We start from the raw sequence: 16,993 nt of genomic DNA, 5'->3' as shown, positions 1-16,993 counted from the left end.
TTGGGTAGTATGACCATTTGAACTATATTGATTCTTCTGATCCATAACCATGAAGTGTTTGTGTTTTTTTTTTTTTTCATTGATTTGTTTCATCTCTGATTTCCTTCCTCAGAGTTTTGTAGTTCCCCTTATAGAAATATTTCACCTCCTTGGTTAGCGGTATTCCTAGGTATTTGATTTTCTTTGCGGCTACTGTGAGTGGGATTGTGTTCTTGATTTGACTTTCAGCCCAGAGTTACTGGTGTGTAGAAATGCTACTAATTTTTGTATACTGAATTTGTGTCTTGAAACTTTACTAAAGTTGCTTATCAGTTCTAGGGTTCTTTTGGCAGAGTTATTAAGGGTTTTCTACGAATAGTGGCATATTTTCAGTGAAGAGAGAGTTTCATGTCTTCTTTTTCTGTTTGGATGGCTTTTCTTTTTCTTGCCTGATAACTCTGGACTTCCAGTACTATGTTGAGTTGTTGTTCCAGTTCTCAAAGAGAATAGTTCCAGCTTTTGCCCATTACGTATGATGTTGGCTGTGGGTTTGTCATAGATGGCTCTTATTATTTTGAGGTATGTTTCTTCTATGCCTGGTTTGTTAAGTGTTTTTATCATGAAGGGATGTTGAATTTTATTAAAAGATTTTTCTGTATCTATTGAAATGATAGTATAATTTTTATTTTTAATTTTGTTTATGTGGGGAATCACATTTATTGATTTGCATATGTTGAAACAACCTTGCTTCCCAGGAATAAAGCCTACTTGATTGTGATGAATTAACTTTTTGTTGTGCTGCTGGATACAGTTTGCTAGTACTTTGTTGAAAATTTTTGTGTCTACATTTATCAGGGATATTGACTTGAACCTTTTTTTCTCATTGTGTTTCTGCAAGATTTTTGTATTGGGCTGATACCAGTTTCATAGAATGAGTTGGAGAGGAGCCTCTTCATTTTAATCTTTTGGACTAGTTTCAGTAAGATTGGTACTAGCTCTTTGTATATATGGTAGAATTTGGCTGTAAATCCATCTGATCCAGGACTTGTTTGCGGGGACGGTTGGTATTTATTGTGTTACTGATTCAAGTTTAGTCTATTCAGGATTTCAGTCTCTTTCTGAATCAATTCTGGGAGATTGTATGTTTCCAGGAATTTATTCATTTTCTCTAGATTTTCTAATATGTGTGCATAGAGTTGTTCATAGCAGTCTCTGAGGATCTTTCGTATTCAGTGGGGTTAATTGTAATGTTATCTTTGTCATTTCTGATTGTACTTACTTGGATATTCTCTTGTTTTTCTTTTTAAACCAGCCAGCAATCTATCTTGTTTATTTTTTTAAAAAACAAAATCTTGGTTCCATTGATTTTTTTTTTGTATTATTTTCCTGCTTTTTAAGTGGCAGCGTGTTTTTGTTTAGTTTGTTGCTTCTGAGTTGTAGAAGTATCTCAAATATTTTGGGTCTTAACTCTTTATCAGATATACAGTTTCTAAATATTTTTCTATTTTTTTAAATTGCATTGCTTAGAATAAATCTTGAGTAGAATATAACATGGAATTTGGGCACATTTTTGCTTTAGGGGCTTCAGATTTTAGACATATATGAAATAAGGTAAAAGTTAACAGTTGAATATATTTAATTAAAAAATAATTATCGATTATCTACTGCATGAAAGTCACTATCTTGTGATTGGGAATAGAAAAGAGTGAGCAGAGAGTAATGAGACAAACTCTCTGTCCTTAAGGACCTTACAATTCAATGGAGGAGGGAGAAATTAAAGAAGAAACCAGCAAAATATAATTTATAGAGAGAGGCATGTTGTATAAGGAATAAATCAGAAGGAGAAATTAATTCTTGCAGAGAGAATAAAGTTCCCCAAATAAGAGTGATTCATGAGTTCTCCTTATATATGAAATAAGGTACAAGTTATCAGTTGAGGTATGTTCCTTCTATGCCTAGTCTGTTGAGGGTTTTTATCAACCCTTTGCCAAGGTCTAAAAGTATCGAAGTGTAAGAATTCAGAGGAGGACGGGCTGAGAGTGCAAGACCCATGAGGTATATGGTAATAAATAACTCTGGAGAGGCAGTTTGGGATCAGATCATGATTTCTTGGGCTCTTGAATAGGAGTTTATACTTCATTCTAATCACAGCACAGAGACTTGTGAGGAAGTGAGTGGCATGCGCCGATTACCAGTTTGGGGACTGAATGATGGAAGGGATGGGAGTTTGTGTTATAAAGTAAATTTAATTAGGGCTTATCCATTTATTTATTCCACAGACATTTATTGAGCACCCAATAGTTGCTGGTGATACTCAATCTAATAAGATGTAGCTTCCACCAGTGAGAAGCTTTTGACCTAGTGAGGGAAATAGTGTCATGTAGTCATTGCCATGATAGTGGTAGCACAGGGTACATTTAAACTGAAGCATAGAAAGGCTAATTTGCCCAAGGTCACACCACTAAGCCAGTTGCATAGGTAAGCCATGGACTCAGCCGTGCACTTCAGGGTCTGTGAGCTTACCTACTCAGGTAAGCTAGATTCAGAGACATACATTTGGATAGGAGATATGGTGAAGTCAATGACTTTACCTAGTCACTCAGACCTCATATCCTGGCCTGAGAAGTATAATTTTATACATGTAACTTCATCTATCCTGTTTATGCAAACCTGGGGGAGCAGGATACATAAGAGCTAACCAAGAGATCAGAATCCCTGGTTCTGAGCCTAGTTTACATCTTTCTGCCTACAACTACTCTCACTCATTAATTCATTCATTCCACAAATACCTTGAGCCCCTAGCGTTCCAGGCACTTTCCCAGGTACTGGGAATGTAGCGGTGGATCAGAAAGATGCAGCCCCTGCCTTTTCCAGACCTTACACTTCAGTGAGGAAAGTGAGACATGACACATACCCACAGAAACAAAGAAGCAAGATCATTTCATAGAGAGCCAAGTGCTGTGAAGGTGATGAAGCAGGGTAATGGGTCAGAGAATGAAAACTGCAGTGGTGGGAGATGCAACTGCAGCTGGGCATTTGAGGAAAGCTTTTCTGCAGTGTGTCGTCAGTGCTGAGGCCACCGGTCGTGGAGGAGCCAAGCTACGCTGAGCTTTAAGGGACAATGAGCACACCATGGCCGAGTGTCTGGATATGTGATTAAACTGCCAAGGCAGAATAGGGTCATGAGAGAAAAGGAATGGGTGGCAAGAATAGGTCACCTTCTGGGGAAGATTTCTTCACTGTCCTGCTAGCCAAAAACTGTGCTTTGACCTTCCTCTCTCACCCTCCCAGCAGGAATTTCTCACCACCAGAGTCAGTGTCTATGAATTGCTATGCCTTAGTGAGCATCAAGTCATCTCTGATTCTCAGCTTTCTGCTTTAGTCACTTGACCCTTTTTCACTAGAATGCCTATGACAGAACATTTTCAAATTGCTCTTTTCTCCCCCAGGGACGGAGGAACAAAATACCAAGAAGGAACCAGATTCTGCCCGTTATAGAGTGTTGACAACACGCTGTCACTCCAAAAAGGCACACTCAACTCCAGAAAAGTGAGTCTGTCCACAGTTTCTAGTTTCAGTTCTGTTATGTCGTCTTACCACTGGCCGATTTTATGCCAATAACGAGTGGATTGACTTTAGTGAATACTTCTACTGTAAATCTAAGAAGATCAGAACTTAAAATATAGAAAAAGGAGACTCTGATATAGCATAGGGGAGTAAATAAATCCAGGGTGGCAGGAGTGTGGGCTTGAACACACTAAGCCGTTAGCTTACTTTCAGTTTTGCAGAAAGTCTGCAGGTGCTGAGAGAAGAGCTGCTGAGCAGCTTCTCAGGGGAACACATCTTCCTGAATGGTTTCCTGCCATTCCTGGGTGGGTCCTGAATGAGCTGGCGGTGGAGACACAGACTGTGTGTGGTTCTTAAAAACCTCAGCGCAATTTTCAAAAGGGAAGGGAGTCCCACCTAGAGTCTTAAATTAATCTTGACTGACATCCAGACATTTTATGGCTTTCTAACACAGGGTCAAAATTCCCTCCTTTTCCCCCAAAGATTTTCAAATGGTCATCTTTAGTGTCTCAATGAAACAGTTGTGCATAGCCCAAGCCAATTGTATAAGTAGCGGCAGCATGGCTCTGTTGGAGCATAACATCCCTGACCATCCACCTGCAGAATTACACACAAGACACAGTGTGGAAAATACTGGATTGTAACCCTCTCTTCCCTGTCTCCATTCCAGCCAACTTAGATCACCTCTTGGTTGCAGCTTGGAACTTTTTGGAGATTAGGGGTGGGGTGGTAGAGAGAGACTTTTATTTATAATGAGATATAAGGTTTAATGTGGAGGAGGAACTCTAACTTCAAACATGTTAGTTAACTATGTAATGTTTTTGATGAGGAACAGGCTTTGAGAGAGGAGGAGGGAGAGAGGGCAGAGGAACTCAATTGGTTAAATAGGCCCTAATAAGCAGGAGGAGATGAGAAGCTGAAGATCCAGAATACACAGCCTTTCCACTTTGCAAACCGGTGGAATTCTGTTTGTTCCACCCCTTCTTGCTAGGCAGAGAGATTCTACTTAGCTTCACTCCCGTATGTTTTTGTGTGGTCAAACCACTGCCTCAAGAATGAAAACCAGTATTTCATTCTAAACTCCCTAGAAACAGTTTTATCTATATAATTCAGCTGTCGAATATTGGGTCAGTAATACTGAGCTTCCTGCTCACACTTCAAGATACCTAATAAATGCTTGTGTGCTACTGAACACCAAGGAGAAGGTTTGACTATAGGTGTTGAGACTATCAAAAACGGATTCAGGGATTTGAGCTAAGTACTTGTTAGAAGAAGTACTATGCCTGTCTTAATAGAATCGTGCCTTTCCTGAGTGATATTTTGATTGTTTTTATTTTGCACCACATTAATTTGTTTGGGTAATACTTAGACGTATTGTGTCATTGGTGAGAAGAATAAAAGATACTTAACCTTTCTGAATTATAAATCAATTAATGAGAATAAAGTAAAGTTGAGATGTTAAAACTTCTTTAGATAAAAGGTCAGGTGCATTTTTTTTTTTTTTTTTTCAAAATATATGCTCTTAGCATGGTGCCTTGATTTAGTGGCCTGATTCCATTCCCCCAGTATCTTATCTTCTCCCTAGTTGGCTGTCCTAGCCCAACCTTTTAGGTCCTGTGTTCTCAGTCCCCTTAAGTTAACAGGGGAGCCCTCAGTCGTCTTTGTCTTATATTTATATTGACAAAAAGTATTTCCCCTGCTAAAGTCTTTCCCATTATTTTTACTGTATTTTAGGAAATAGCAATGTAGCATAGTCAGTGGCATTGGCTACCTTCCTACTGACCTAGAGAATAATGAGTTTCCCAAGGGTGTAATCAAATATAAATGTGCCAGGCTAAGCCAAGATCCTGTACCTACAAGAACTGTTATGTGGCACTAATCATTGCTGAAAGTATACGCAGATCTTTCAACCAGGACAAGTGCCAACTGACCCAAGTGCCAGTACTTTTTGATGGAGTCTATGAAAAGTATCAAAGTTCAAGTGGTCACTGATGAAACTCCAAATAAAGCCAACATGAAAAGTCTTTAGAATTCACCAGTACTTCCTACAGGCAGGAAAAAGAATGTTCAACATGTAAGAAAATACTATTGTATTTTGTTTTTATTTTTTAAGGTACAAGTCACAAATATATTCCCTTATTATTGCTATTAAAGTTTTCTCTAATGTATTTCAGTAACAGAAGGCTGTTATTTTATTTGATTCCACTGTTGGTTATGGTTTGAGTCCTACACACCTTTCCCTTTCACCTCAAAGGGAGCTCCTTGGTATGAAACCAAACACTCATTAATAGTGTAAAGATCAGATTGGCTCTGCTCCCATATCTTCTTCTTATGATTCAGTTTCTTGTTGGGCTCTCCAGGGAAAGCATCAAAAGTAATTCTGTCTCCAAGGACAGACCCATTAGGAGAAGCCAAGATTTCAACTTTCTCTGGTGAACAAGCACATATCACTATTGCTTGAGATAGTACTTGCCTCGCGTTTGCAGGTTTCAGGTTTCAAAGTAACCTCTCCAGATTGGGTGCTGTGGGAAGGAGCTTATGTGTTCTTGTTTGTACATTGCCCAGGACAGAGATTCTATATAGCACAGAGCTGGGGTGAGGAGAGGGGGCAGTAATAGAGTGGAGATTGGCTCAGATGCTTCAGACTTTCACAGTTCTTATCAAGATTTAGTAGAGTTTTTTTTTTTTTCTTGAATGAATATTTTTCCATTTGCAAAATAGTTTTAGGACAATTTCCAGAGATTTTAAGTGATTGTGGGTTTTAAAAAATACTTCTTCACTAGATAGATGCTTTTCTGTTGGGAACAGATTTTCCCTATCATTCTGTACTTGATCCTTGTCATCTTTTTAAATAAATAAATGTGTTATGAATGCTCTGTTATTAATAATGAGTAAGTGACTTCTCTATGCCTCTTTGAACAGCAGTTTTGTTTGCCTTGTAAAGCTGCCTATATTACTTAGGAAAAAGTACAAACTGATCAAATGTGTACTGATTCAACGGTGTGGGAGTAGCAACAAAGAAATGCTAAAATTTTTACTACTCTGAATTTTGTCAAATAGCCCAGCCTCTTGGACTGTATTGTATTTCATTCTTTTAGATGAAGATGATAATCTTGAGCTTCTCAGAATGTTAGTAAGACAAACTAATTGTGAAGTAATTTATATAGGGCCCTTGAAAGATGATAGAGTTCAATTAGAGTGACTTAGTTTCAAAACCTTGGCTTTGTCACTGACTGTGAGCATTTTGTCAAGTTACTTGATCTTTTCAGGCCTCAGTTTCCCTATATATGAGAGTAATAACAGCTATCTCAATCAAATGTTGGTATCATGTGAAATAAGTTATACAAATGCCTAGTATATTGCATTCCACAGAGTAGGGTAAAGGTTGTCAAGCATTACTATGTATATTATTATTATATGTTATTAAGACTAATAAATTATTTAGGCAGTGAATCATACAAATATCCCAGTTCTATTAGTTAGGATGCTTTGGATACAAACAGAAAATTCAACTCAAAGTTTCTTTCTTACAAAAAGCCCAAAGGTGAAGGAGTTTCAGGGTTGGTTATGTTACTGACTCAAAATTGTTATCAAGCACCCCTGTTTACTCAGTCTTTCAGTTATGTTATCCTCAGAGTTTTTCTTATTGTATAGGATAAATTCTTTTGAAGACCAAGATGGCAACTACAGTTCCAGGCATCACAATACGTTGCAATGTCCATGGGCTGAGAAGGAAGGTTCCAAATTGTTATGCTCTGTTTCCCTTTGAAATCTAAGTTCCAACTTTACACCATTCATTTGCTCTTGTATCTGATTGCAGGCTGTTAGAAGTAGTCACAACACTTCTAGAACACTTCGCTGCTTAGAAATTTCTTCCACCATATATTATAGCTCATCACTCTTAAGTTCAACCTTCCACAAAACTATAGGGCATGGATAAAATGCAGTCAAGTTCTTTGTGGGGTGTAACATGGGTGACCTTTGCTCCAGTCCCTGATAACTTCCTTGTTTCAATCTAAGACCTCATCAATCTGGCCTTCATTATCCATATTTCTATCAGCATTTTGTTATAATCACCTAACAAGTCTCTAAGAAGTTTCAAACTTTCTCTCATCTTCCTTTCTTCTTCTGAGTTCTTCCGACTCTTCCAATCTCCACTTGTTACCCAGTTCTAAAGCTGCTTCTACATTTTCAGGTATCTTCATAGCAATGCCCTACTCTTAAGTACCAATGTTTTGTGTTAGTCCATTTGCATTTCTAAAAAAGGAATAGCTGAGACTGGGTAATTTATAAATTACATAGTTTGATTTTGGGTGATGGTTCTGCAGGCTTTACAGGAAGCATGGCACCAGTGTCTGCTCCTAGTGATGGCCTCAGAAAGCTTACAATCATGGCAGAAGGCACAAGGGGAGCCAGTGTGTCACATGGAAAGAGAGGGAGAAAGAGAAAAAGAGAGAGAGAGAGAGAGAAAGAGAAAGAGAGGAGAGAGAGAGGGGTGCTAGTCTCTTTAAAACAACCAGCTCTCATATAAACTCATTACTGCAGGAAGGTCATCAAGCCATTGATAAAGCCCCCCATGACCCAGATACCTCCCACCAGGCTCTACCTCCAAGATTGAGGATTAAATTTGAACACAAGATTTAGAGATAACAAACATCCAAACTATATTATCCATGATAGCTAGTGCATTGCCCTATCAATGTCTTAAAAGCCATGGGTTTAAAAGAAAACGAGACATTAGCCAAGCTTGTTGACTCTCATACGAATTCATCTTGTTTCCCTAATTCAGGCGTCCCCAGACTTTTTACACAGGGGGCCAGTTCACTGTCCTTCAGACTGTTGGAGGGCCGCCACATACTGTGCTCCTCTCACTGACCACCAATGAAAGAGGTGCCCCTTCCTGAAGTGTGGCGGTTGGTGGGGGGGGGGGCGGATAAATGGCCTCAGGGGGCCGCATGTGGCCCATGGGCCGTAGTTTGGGGACGCCTGCCCTAATTTGACCAAGACATTCTGTTTAGCCAGAACTTCTGATCTAACCAATCAAACTAGCTAAAAACAATAAAGAGAAATATGTAAACTGTCCCGTAATGATGGGAAGTTGTTATCAATAACTACAAAAGTTATGTTTATCTTATCTTTAATGAATATAATTCATGTTGATTTGAAGCATTGTTTACTGATATTCTCAACTTTCTGAAGATGCACTCAAGTCTATCTAGTGACTCAGACCTTCCAAATTTCTCTCTACTCTGTGACACCATCTATCAGGTGGGCATCTGAAAGTTTTGCAGAAAAGAATAATGTAGATTTGTTTTTGTTTTGAAGAAACACCTCAGAAAATCTATTCTTGACTAGAGTTGAGGGTAAAACATACAATTTAAAGTGGTTTTAATCTTTGATTTCATCCCCGGTAGTAGGGTAGAGGGAGAAGTACCAAAGTCTGTATCTATTAAGTACGTATTGTTTATTCATATGTCCTATGCTTCTTCATTTAACAAATATACATTTAATAATCTAACATACACTATATGTTTTGGTCAAAAATTATAATCCCACAAAGGAAAAGCTCTTCAAGAACCTTAAAACCAACATATCATTATAATGCAAGAAAGAAGATGATTAAACAATTCCTGCTCTTGGACATCTGCAGAAGGCAAACAAAAGGACAAAAAGACAAGGTTCACAATGAAAGAAAATGCCAGGTCCACACATAATGATACATTAGCAGACACATTCATCAAATATGTATCGGGTCCTTGCTACACATGAGAAACTATGCTGAAAAGATACAAAAGAAAAGAGACATGTTCCTATGGTCAGAAAATTTGTAAGATACTAAGAGAGAGAATTGGCACTCTCAAAGTATTTCAAACTAAAAAGAAAGAGAACTAACAATTTCTAATAATGATAGCAAATACTTATATATAGGTCATTATGTGTCAGAAACTGCCCTAAGCACTTTACAAATATTAACTCATATAAACTTCCCAAGCTTCCACTAAAGTAAGTGATAGTATACCATATTACAGAGGAGGAAACGGAGACACAGAAAAACCTTGCCCGAGGTTGCGTAGCTAGAAAGTGGTAGAGTTGGGGTTCTAACCCAGGAAATGTGGCTCCAGAGTCTGTGCTATACGTGGTGCTGCATGGTTATGCGTAAGGTAACTTCACAGGTTTTATATAGGAGAGAATAAACATAGAATTTGCCATTATCAAAAATATAAAAATATGAGACTTCAGAGAAATGAGATATTATTTCTTGCTTGAGAGATAAAATAATGCCTTTCTGGGTGAGATGATATTTGGAGATTATGGAGGATTTAGGCATGAAGTACTCAGGCAGGGACAGCCTTTGGGAGAGAGTAGGAGAGTTGGAAAGCATCGGATTTATTAGGGAAATGAAGTTTTTTCCAGTTTAGTTGGAATATAGTTGTGAGTAGGAGACAAACTCAAAGATAAAGCTGCAAAGTAGAATTCTAAACTTAGAACTGGCAGATGCCCTAAACATCACATAGTGTTGCTCTTTGTTTTACTGATGAAGAAAAGCCCAGAGATGGAATGACTGTGCATGATTCCAGTGGGGCTTTGGGTGGCAGCTTCAGGACCGAAGCTCTGCTCTTTTGACTCCCAGGCTAAGGGTTTTCATATCACACTCGATTAGATCATGGAGAGCCATATATATCTAAACAATGATAAACTACTAAAGGATTTTGAAATAGGAAGGAGAACCTGGATTTGAATTCCAACTTCTTAACCTGCTAGTTGTGTAACTTTGGGTGGGGGTTAGGAAGATTTTACTTAACTTCTTTAAACTCAGTATTATCATTTGTAAAATGGGTATGATAAAATGCCTAACTTGTAAGATTGCCATGACAAGTCAGTAAGATGCTTTGCACATAGTAGATGCTGAATAAAAAGTAAAAGAAAATTTTTTCTTCTCCCTCCATCTTCCTGTCTATATTTTCCCTTTTCTGGGGGTAAGCTTTCTATTCTTTCCCTTCCTCCTCTTTCTCTTTTTCTTCCTCTTTCAAATGGAAAGGTGAGGAAAGGCAGACATTGGCCCATTCCACCCCCACCTGCAGTATGCTCCTCCTGTCCAGGATCCATGTTTCTGGGCCTGAAGGTTTCTAAGCCTTTGGAAGGATGCTTTACCTAGGTTTGTGTCAGGACAGAAGTACCAGAATGTCTATTCACCCCCGCAGACAGCCCTCAAGCAGTGACGGAGGAAATTTTGTGTATACATTCCTTCCTGGACACACAGTAAGGTTCCTCTGAGGCAGCTCCCAGGCTGGGTCCTGGGGCTTCCCACAGGATTATTCTTCGGTCTCCTCCATTGTAGTAACCCCTGGCTGCTCCCCTTTCCTGTCTCCCTTCTCCAATCCCCTGCCGACCTTCCAAATAAACTGCCAGTGCATGAATCTTTGTCCCAGTGTCATTTGGGGGATCCCATGCTAAGAGGGAATGGGTGCATAAATGATGAAGCCAGGTTCTAGAAAATCAGGGAAGATTGAAAATAGAAGCATAGATGGAGGGACTACTCCAGAGGAAGAGGAAGGATGTTTCACAGAGTTGGAATGAGCAGTCCATTGATGGCCAAGCCGGCTGCCTTACCGATATCATCCTGCCCTCTCTTAAGTTTTTCTTTTGACATTCCAGGCCTAACCAACATAATCTCAGAATTCTCATTATTAGGTCTGCTGGAAAATCCTGTATGGCAAGGCTGTTGGGCTGACCTTTCCTTTCCAAGGCTTATATCTCTGGCTTTCTCGATAGCAGACTGAGGAGGAGGAAGCTACCAATGCAAACATGCGCTGTGATTCTGGGAACAAGGGTATTCCCGACGCACAGAGACACCAATAACTGTCATTTTCAGAATTACTGTGATGGTGCTGGTGGCGAAGGTAGCCCAGAATAGTTGGATGTATATTTAAAGAACAATGAGGTTTCTGGAACCATGGAGATGGGCCTGGGCCGGGAAGAGTCTTTTTCTTGAAACTACGTGAGCTTTGCCAACAAAAGCACAAAGGCCTAGTAGCTTAGCCTTATTCTTGCACCAAGGAGAGTAAGGCTGGTCTTTGGCTCCTTGCCTTTTGATCCTTTATGTGTGCTTCTCCTAATTAGACCTTCTTTATGCTGTAGGATAGAATGTCAGAGAGGAAACTGTCCATGAGGTAGAGGGGGAGAAAGGATTTTAATGGACTCCTTAAAATAGCTTTTAAAAGTCTAGAGAACAAGGAGAGACAAGCTGACTCATATTCAAAGGGACCACCTAGCATTCCAAGTAAGCAGAGGTATCCAGGCTTCAATAAAGACTAAGATGAGACTTTCTGATGAGATTATCATCAAGATCACCTTCATGGCCAGATATTCTTAAGAGTTTAAAAGTCCTCTATAGTGCTTAAGAAATAAAAGTATGTGAGTAATGAGACACTTTAAATTTTTACTAATTTATTTTGGATAATTTAGGCAGGAAAACAATTTTATAATTCCTAAAATTACTACTAATGAATTTTAATTGTATAAATTTAAAAAATAAAAATACTAAAATATGAATTAACATCTACAAAAAACTGCAACCAAATGACCATTAAACAAATACTTTCTGAAGAAAAGATGTAAAATGAATCAAAACATAAAAATTATGAAACAGTCAGCCCGGTGCGGTGGCTTATGCCTATAATCCCAGCACTTTGGGAGGCTGAGGCTGGAGGATCACAAGGTCAAGAGATCGAGACCATCCTGGCCAACATGGCAAAACCCCGTCTCTACCAAAAAATACAAAAATTAGCTGGGTGTGGTGGCATGCACCTGTAGTCCCAGCTACTCAGGAGTCTGAGGCAGAAGAATTACTTGAACCTGGGAAGCAGAGGTTACAGTGAGCCGAGATGCTGCCACTGCACTACAGCCTGGCGCCTGGTGACAGAGCGAGACTCTCTCAAAAAAAAAAAAATTCTCAAAACATACATAAATTCCTCATATGCTTAAAAAATCAGTAACTGGTAAGTTGTTATTTTCAGCCAATTTGTGATTTTAACCAATTTGTTTTGGTTTGTAAATAAAGGTGTGGAAGGCTACATAGGAAATTGATAATATTGTCCATTTCAAGGAAAGGATTAGCAAAGGAAAAAACATTTTATTCACTTATACTGGTTTTCAGCCAATTTTTGATTTTAACCGATGTGAGCGATTCACTTGGATGGAGAAATTTTAACTGTAAAGTCAACACGAGAAAGTAGTTCATTTTCCCAAATGCTGATACAAGATCAAAAGACTTTCACGTGCATGATTTCCAGAATGACTCAGTGAAATACAGAAATAAAGACGGTGGAGCTGATGATTAACTGGTAGAAGGGAGTTTTCATTTTCTTATCTGGTGTAGCATGCCTTTTGATGTCCCTGTGTGTTAGGGCAGTATAAACAGTATTGATAGTGATGACTTGGCTGTTGAACAAAAAGGGCCTGAGATAGGGAGAGTTGTGTGGTGAAGAGGCATTCCTCAAAGACAAGCTCTTCAGGATGATTTCCTGTGAATCCTGTCAGACCTGAATGAGCAATGCAAGGGACGACTGTCTCACAAGCTTCAGCACAAAGTATTTTGGTACCAGTCTGTGGGTTGTTCACCTGAAGGACAGTAGCAAGGTAGTCAAAATAAAGCACTCTAGTGAAAAAAGTAGTGTCCACACAAGCGAAGGAACAGATATGTGGTGTATCAGCAACACTGTAATATGATATGTGTTCCAAATTTCTTTGATGGAAACATAGATGCAAAGATATTGACTGACGCGGGAGAGAGAGAGAGAGAGCGTGAGAGCCAGCTGAAGCATTTTTATAGATCATGTGATACTAGTTCTCCAGGCCCAATACCACCAAAACTAGAAAAGGAAACCTGATCAAATTCTTTGCAAATTCTGAGTCATGAAAAACTTGTGAATAGTACTGTACATTTCAGATTACTAAATTAGAGCTCATAGGAGGTTTTGCATGACTGGTTACTGGTGAAAAGATCAGAGAATGTTCTTTCATCCATCAGTACTAATTGAAAAGGTAGTTGATTTTTTATTAACAAAGGCAACAGGCTGAGCCATGTGTATTTCCTGAGGCGTTGCTTTTACATTTGAAAGTGAAATTCAACATTACAAGCTTAGATGCATCTGGTGAAAAACAATCTGTGAGCTGTGAAACTGCAAAACAATTCTGTGGATCATTCAGTAAAGTCATTTCTTCCTCTGGTTTCCCTTAAAAACAGTGCTATGGGGCTGGGCACGGTGGCTCACACCTGTAATTCCAGCACTTTGGGAGGCCGAAACAAGGTCAAGAGATGGAGACAATCATGGCTAACATGGTGAAACCCCATCTCTACTCAAAATACAAAAATTAGCCGGGCATAGTGGCACGTGCCTGTAGTCCCAGCTACTTCAGAGGCTGAGGCAAAAGAAACACCTTGAACCCAGGAGGTAGAGGTCGCAGTGAGCTGAGATCATGCCACTGCACTCCAGCCTGGTGACAGAGCGCGATTCTGTCTCAACAACAAAAAAAATAGTGCTATGATAATGACAAAATCGCCCTGTTTGCGTGTTTTCATTCTATTTTCTATTCTTTTGAGTGTTAATGAATTAAGGTGTCTGTGAAATTAAACTTTTGGTGATAGAAACATAATTATTATAACTTTTATATTTACTAAAATTCTCTGCTTAATGTAACTTATGAAAGTAATATATGCTTAGTGTAAGTCAAACACAAATGAATAAAATATTGTCTCCCTTGCTGATCCTTCCCCTGAATTGGACAATATTATCGGTTTGCTATGTATCCTTCCACACCTTTCTTTATGTCTATGAAATGTATGTGGATTAATTTGCAAAAATGGCAAAGCATTCTTCTCATCCCTGTAGCGTCTCCTTTTTGTAGTGCAGCTTTATGCTCCTCCCACCAAGGGGCACAGTCTATTGCTTCACTCTTTGAATCTGGGCTTGGGAGGAATTCCTTTGTACCACTGGGACATGACAAACAAAATTATATCAAATGTGGCATTGGGACAAGAAATACGATGTCTTAGGGCTTGTCATAATCACCATGGGAATTCTATCATAGTCATAGTTATGCATACAGCCCTCTAAATTATGAAACACAGAAGTGTGTTAAAAAGGATTTCTGAAGTCATTGGTTTAAAGGAATAGATCTTTTATCAAGTGTTGTGGGACCTTAGGATTTACATGCAATAAAATCTCTGAAATCTCTAGCTATTCGCCTATAAATATATGCTGTGTTTTTAAGAGGGCAAGAATTGTTATATGAGTCATATATGATTCTTTCCTTTAAAGGCCTTTGCATATAGCTGAAAAGATGAAGGTTTACAACACTTACTTTTCATTTTCTTATACTCTGTTCTCCGTTTTAGCCAGTGCTGAAAGGAGCATGGAGTTTTTCCACAAATTTCCAAGGTTGCCATGTTTGCTTGGTCTTCTCATCTTGTAGGGACCATATAGGAGAGTGATCTGATAAATTAGTTTATACTAACATGACAGGATTACTAAAATGACAGGATTTATTTATTTAATTGTCTGATAAATTAGTTTATACTAACATGACAGGATTTTATACTAACATGATAGGTTATTCTTTGATGTTTATAATTCTTTTAAACGAAACCTAGAGAGAGACTAGAGCTTAGTTGAAAAGCATGAAGTGATAACGGTGGAGTTTTAGGCCATAAATATCTGAATGTTGGACGCTTACACACAACTTCTTTCACCTGTCAGCCCTCCCCAATACCTTCTTAGATAAAACAGTATTATTCCTTACTCCAGGATTAAATTATATGTAATTGGAGATAGAATTTTTTTTTATTTTATCAACAGAGGGGATAAAAAAGAAGAAATTGTAGTAATATGTTTATAATCAGAAATAGGATATTAATCACTAATATAGTCAAAATAATTTTTTCATAACTGATGAGAGGGAAAAACCAACAAGTGCCTCAGTGCAAATACTGTATACAAATGGTTTAGTACACTGAAGCACTAGAACCAATCAGATCAGTTTTCAGGATGTATGCAAAATTATGATAGCATCAGCTTATTAGTAACAACATTCACAAGACAGTTACTTCATTGCAACTCACCTTAAGCATGGTCAGCTGTTACACATGCAGAAATGCTTAGGGACCAATAGTGTTATAGCTAGATGACTGATTGATTAATACATAGATAAATAGGACGAGACAGAAATGTGACTTTGTTTTATAAGAAGTATTTTTATGTCATTTATTGGTTTTAGAATTGTTTGCTGCATTTATCTATTGTCTTCCTGTTGCACCTGGCCCACAATCTTCTTCTACACCCCCACCTTGCTGTCGTGTTTAGCGTGCTCAGAGTGTACATGGGAAGATCATTTCATGCTCTGACCTCTCAAGTTCTTGATCTCCTTGATTCCAGTGAGCTTTATGTATATTCCACTTAAGCCACATAGTCCAGTGACGATACACTGGACCTTGATATCACCCACCTGAAATCTCTCCTGAAATCTTTATTTTTAATTTTTGTGGGTACATAGTAGGTGTATATATTTATGCAGTATATGAGGTATTTTGATACAGGAGTAGAATACATATTAACCACATTAGGGTAAGTGGGGTATCCATCAGCTGAAGCATTTCTCCTTTCTTTGTTACAATCAGTCCAATTATACTCTCTCAGTTATTTTTAAATGTACAATAAATTATGGTTGAAAGTAGTCATCCTACTGTGCTATGAAATGCTGGATCTTATTCATTGTATCTAATTACACGTTTGTACTATTAGCCATCCCCACTTCCCCCACCCATGAAATGTTAAATTCAAGCACTCTGCTCTCTGATCACAGACTGTGGTTCTTCAACCCTGTCACTCAGTTACTTCCAGTATTCTCATATCTTCTCAAGACTGCCAGTCTTTTGATCCCTCCTGGTCACCAAGTATTCAGCCTCTTCCTGTGCTTCTCACCTTTCTCTATTCAGCCTAAAGTATATGATTCATCACTCTTAATGTTCTCCTGCTAATTTGATCTACACCCTTGCCAACCGACCTTCCACCATGCCAGTCTGATAAGATTCCAGCTATTTAAAACATATGTTGTTTCAGTCCAACTCTTGTCTGTCTATTCTTATGTTTAGACTGCTGAGCACTAATGTGGTGTCAGGCTAAGGTCTTCAGCCTTAACTTGACCCTCATTGCGGCCCAACAGTTAAATATTTCATCAGTTCTAGCTCCCATTTCTAATAGGGCTATTTCAGAGCTCATAGAATCTCCTCAGCCTCTCACCTGAAAGAATCTCCCACAATCTCAACAAAGAACCTCTCTTGCCTTTTACTTTACTGAAAAAGTAGTCTGCAGGCAGGAACTTCTCATCTTCATGAAACCTCACCTGCAGTCTTACTGTATATATTTTTACCTTCTTCCTTTGGATTCCA

The 16,993-nt window shown here is 38.6% G+C and overlaps 1 protein-coding gene across 6 annotated transcripts in view; it reads left to right on the top strand.

Annotated features, from left to right (window-relative positions):
- LOC104650944 (uncharacterized) overlaps positions 1 to 16,993 on the top strand; it is a 413,896-nt gene that overhangs the window by 155,533 nt on the left and 241,370 nt on the right. For all 6 annotated transcript variants that reach the window (XM_074389849.1, XM_074389848.1, XM_074389847.1 and 3 more), the window contains one exon: positions 3,429 to 3,528. The gene's annotated coding sequence lies outside the window, so the exon portion shown is untranslated. The remainder of the gene's footprint in view (positions 1 to 3,428; positions 3,529 to 16,993) is intronic.

Source organism: Saimiri boliviensis, chromosome 19 (assembly GCF_048565385.1).
Source record: "Saimiri boliviensis isolate mSaiBol1 chromosome 19, mSaiBol1.pri, whole genome shotgun sequence".
In the NCBI taxonomy this organism is placed as follows: domain Eukaryota; kingdom Metazoa; phylum Chordata; class Mammalia; order Primates; family Cebidae; genus Saimiri; species Saimiri boliviensis.
The sequence above is the reverse complement of the archived record's forward strand: the minus strand, read 5'-3'. Positions and strand labels throughout refer to the sequence as shown.